The sequence below is a fragment of the Camelus ferus genome, chromosome X (genome assembly GCF_009834535.1).
Source record: "Camelus ferus isolate YT-003-E chromosome X, BCGSAC_Cfer_1.0, whole genome shotgun sequence".
Classification (NCBI taxonomy): domain Eukaryota; kingdom Metazoa; phylum Chordata; class Mammalia; order Artiodactyla; family Camelidae; genus Camelus; species Camelus ferus.
Window position 1 is genome coordinate 44,970,023 of NC_045732.1, and position 4,573 is coordinate 44,974,595.

The following is a 4,573-nucleotide window of genomic DNA, read 5'->3' on the forward strand; positions in this document are numbered from 1 at the left end:
AATTTCTGGTGTACAGCATAATGTTTCAATCATACATATACATACATATATTCATTTTCATATTCTTTTTCATTATAGGTTACTATAAGATACTGAGTATAGTTCCCTGTGCTATACAGAAGAAACTTGTTGTTAATCTATTTTATATATAGTAGTATCTGCAAATCTCAAATTCCCAATTATCCCTTCCCACCCTCTTCCCCCTCTGGTAACCATAAGTTTGTTTTCTATGTCTGTGAGTCTGTTTCTGTTTTGCAAATAAGTTCATTTGCATCTTTTTCTTTTTTAGACTCCATACGTGAGTGATATCACATGGTGTTTTTCTTTCTTTTACTGGCTTTCTTCACTTAGAATGATGATCCCCAGATCCATCCATGTTGCTGCAAATGGCATTATTTTATTCTTTTTTTAAGACTGAGTAGTATTCCATTGTATAAATATACCACAATTTCTTTATCCACTCATCTGTCGATGGACATTTAGATTGTTTCCATGTTTTGGATATAGTTTTTTTTTTAAATCAAATTCACAAATTTTCAGCCATTATTTCTTCAATTTTTTTTCTGTCTCCTTCACTTCTCCTCTCTTTCAGAGACTCCAATTATGCATTCATTAGCTACTTTTCCCACAGCTCACTGATACTCTGTTCATTTTTTATGATTCATTTTTCTCCCTGTGTTTCATTTTGGATAGTTTTTGCCATCAAGTACATTAATCTTTTCTTCTGCAATATCCAATCTGCGATCAATTCTATCCATCACATTTTTCATCATGCAAATTTTAGTTTTCATCCCCAGAATATCTATTTGGGTCTTTTTCATATATTTCATGCCTCTACTTAACTTTTTGAATATATGGAATACAATTATAATGTCTATTTAAATGTCTATGTCTTCTAATTCTAGTATCTCTATCAGCTTTGGATCACTTCCAGTTGAATTTTCTCCTCAATGCAGTTTATATTTTTATGCTTTTTTTCATTCTTTGTAATTTTTAATTGACGACTAGCTAGATAATGTAGATTTTACCTTGTTCAGTGCAAAATATATTTGTATTCCTATGAATATTCTTGACATAGTTCTGGGACATTGTTAAGATATCTGGAAATAATTTGATCCTCTTTAAGTTTTGTTACAGGACTAGAGTAGTGCTCAAACTAGGCCTAATGATTCCCCAGTACTCTGAAGCTACCCTTCTGGGTACTTGACCCCATGCCTCATGAATTTTAAAGGTTTTCAGTGTGGCTGGTGAGAACAGGCATCATTTCTGGCCCTGCATTCACCTCAGACACTGTTAGTTGTAATCCTCTTGGGTGATTATCTGGCCTTGGGTACTTTCTTCTCATGCATGTTCTGATCAGTCCTCTGCTGAATAATGAAGGGAAATTCCAGTAGACTTCTGGAGTTTTACTTCTGTGCAGTTTGTCTTCTTTAGTACTCTCTCCTGAAAATTTTAGCCACCTAGGTCTCTCTTGACACTCAACCCCATCTTCTCAATGTAGGGAGTACGTCTTCTCAATTCTCCTTCCCTGCACCATACCCTGGAAAATCTCTCAAGGCAATAAACTGGGGCAATCTTTGAGCTTGCCTCATTTGATTCCATTGCTGGATCTTTGGAGATCCAGTATCTTGAAAACTGATGTATTATACAGTTTGAAGCATCTTTTGGTTCTCTCAGCTTTGAGGGTAAATCTGTTGTGTTTTACTCCATATTGTCCATAAGCAGAAGTACTGTTCTTTTTTTCTTATTGCATTTTAAATTGAGGTGTTTTACATACAATAATATGCATGTCTCTTGTGTGTACAGCTCAATTATCTATATATCTGTGTAATCACTGTCCAGATCAAGATATTAAAATATTCAAGCACTCTTAGAAGACTCTTTCATCCTTCTCCACTACTCTGTTTTATTAGAAGTTAGATAACTACCTTGTTCTTCTTTTGTTTTGACCTTGAAGAATCTTATGCTACAGTCAGGATAAATCCATGTAATTTTATTGGTGCCACACTTAGGCTACCCATCCCTCTCTTCTAGAAGTAGTCTCACTTCAGACATTCTTTTTCTTTTTTATTTTTTACAAATGGCTATTATAGATCAGAATAGATTTTTTTTTTACTTTTTAAAAATTGAGGTATAATTGACATAGCATTATATTAGTTTCAGGTGTACAACATAATGATTTGATATTTGTATATATTGCAAAATGACCACCACAATAAGTCTGGTTAACATTCATCACCACACATAGTTACAAAAATTTTTTACTTATGATGAGGTCTTTTAAGATTTACTCTCTAAGCAACTTTCAAATATGCAATCCAGTATTACTTACTATAGTCACCATGCTGTACATTATCTCCCCATGACTTTTTTATAACTGAAAGTTTGTATGTTTTGACCCCACTCACTCATTTTACTCACCCCCTACCCTCTGCCTCTGGCAACCACCAATCTGTTCTCTGTATCTATGAGTTTAGTTTTTGTTTGTTTTGTTTTGTTTTGTTTTTAGTTCCACATATGAGATCATATAATATTTGTCTTTCTCTGTCTGACATTTCCCTTAGCATAGTACCCACCAAAGTTCATACATGTTGTTGCAAATGGCAATATTTCCTTCTTTTTTATGGCTGAATAGTAGCCCATTGTGTGTGTGTGTGTGTGTGTCCATCTTCTTTATTTTATCTATTCTTCCATCGATAAACACTTAGATTTCTTGCATTCTTGGCTATCATAAGTAATGCTCAATGAACATGGGGATGCATATATCTTTTCTACTCAGTGTTTTTGTTTTATTTGGATAAATTCCCAGAAATAGGATTTCTGGATCATATGGTAGTTCTATTTTTAGTTTTTTGAAGCTCCCTCATAACTTTATTGTTTGTTTTTTATTGAAGTATAGTTGATTTACAATGTTGTGTTAGTTTCTGGTGTATAGCAAAGTTATACATATATATACATTCTTTATATATATTCTTGTTCATATTCTTTTCCATCTCCTTCATACAGTTTTGATTGTAGCTATGCCAATCTACATTCTCATCAACAGTGAACAAGAGTTCCCTTTTTTCACATCCTTGCCAACATTTTTTGTCCAGCAAAACTGGGCCTAAGTATTCATAATTTCCAAGTTTCACACCAAAACCCACCAAATCTCACTGTTATCAGTTATTTATCATTCACATAGTAGAATTTTGATAGATACTAGCAAAAGTGAGTAATGCTAATAGAATTATGACCATGACTCCAATCATGAAAAGTAGCATGATGCTGTAGTAATGGTTTCCTTCTGCTTTTTCACCCTTCCTGTCTGGGTAACAAGTCAAAACTGTTATTTTTAAATCAACGGCATGCTTTCTTGAGTTTATGATTTTTCTTTATCTTCCAATTACTATTTTTTCATGTTTCCCAGACCTCAGCAGACAAAAAATTAAATAACAATTAAAAGGGAACATTTCTTCGATTCTGCTCCCACCTGGTCTTCAGAAACTTCAATCTTAGTCAAATTCCACACAAATGATTTTAAGAGAACCCACTGAGGTTTCTTTCACCCCACAGGTTTTTATCACTTTGCTCATCATTAGAATTACCTTGGAATTCTCTCAGGACCCCGCCCAGGGAACTGTTATGGTTTCTTTCTTTCTGCATTCTTCTTTTATTTTGGAAATGTTTTCCTAAAACTCAGTCTTTGGGTTCCTAGTACTGGGCTGGCAGACAGTGAGTGACTGAATGGGTTGTATTCATAATTCCTCTCTTCATGGTTTTGATATGAATTTTCCTGATGGCTAATGATGTTAAGCATCTTTTCATTTACTTACTGGCCATTTGTATATCTCCCTCAGAGGAATATTCCTTTAGATCTACTGCCCATTTTTCAGCTGGGTTATTTGTCTTTTTATCTTTGAGTTGTACAAGTTCTTTATAAATTATATCCACACATGCCTTATCAGATACAGTATTCAAATAGGAGAAAATATTTCCACATCATGTATCCTTTACAACCTAGAAGACTTTTTTTTAATTTTGTTGCATAATTTCCCTCTCTAGAACCTATAATACAATGTTGAAAAGAAGTGGTGGAAGTGTATATCCTTGCCTTATTGTTTATCTTAGGGAGAAAGCATTCAAGCTTTCATCATTAAGTATGATAATAACTGTGCCTTTTTTGTAGAAGATCTTTATAAGGTTGAGGAAGTTCCATTCTATTCCTAGTTTGGCCTTTTTTTTTTTTTAAATCATAAAGGGGTGTTAGATTTTGTCAAATGCTTTTTTGTGTGTCTGTTCATGTGGTTTTTGTCCTTTATTCTAGTGATACGGTGACTTTAATAGATTTTCAGACTTTATACCAACTTTTCATTTCTAGGATACATTCTACTTGGTCATAATATGATCCCTTATATATGTTGTTGGGCTTGATTTGGTACTATTTTATTGAGGATTTCTGCATAAAGTTCAGTAGTTTTCTTTTCTTGTCATGCTTTTTTCTGCTTTTATTTGTAGGAAAATATTGGCTTTATAGAATTTGGGAAATATTTCTCTTCTTTTATTTTCTGTAACAATTTGTAAAGAGTAAGTA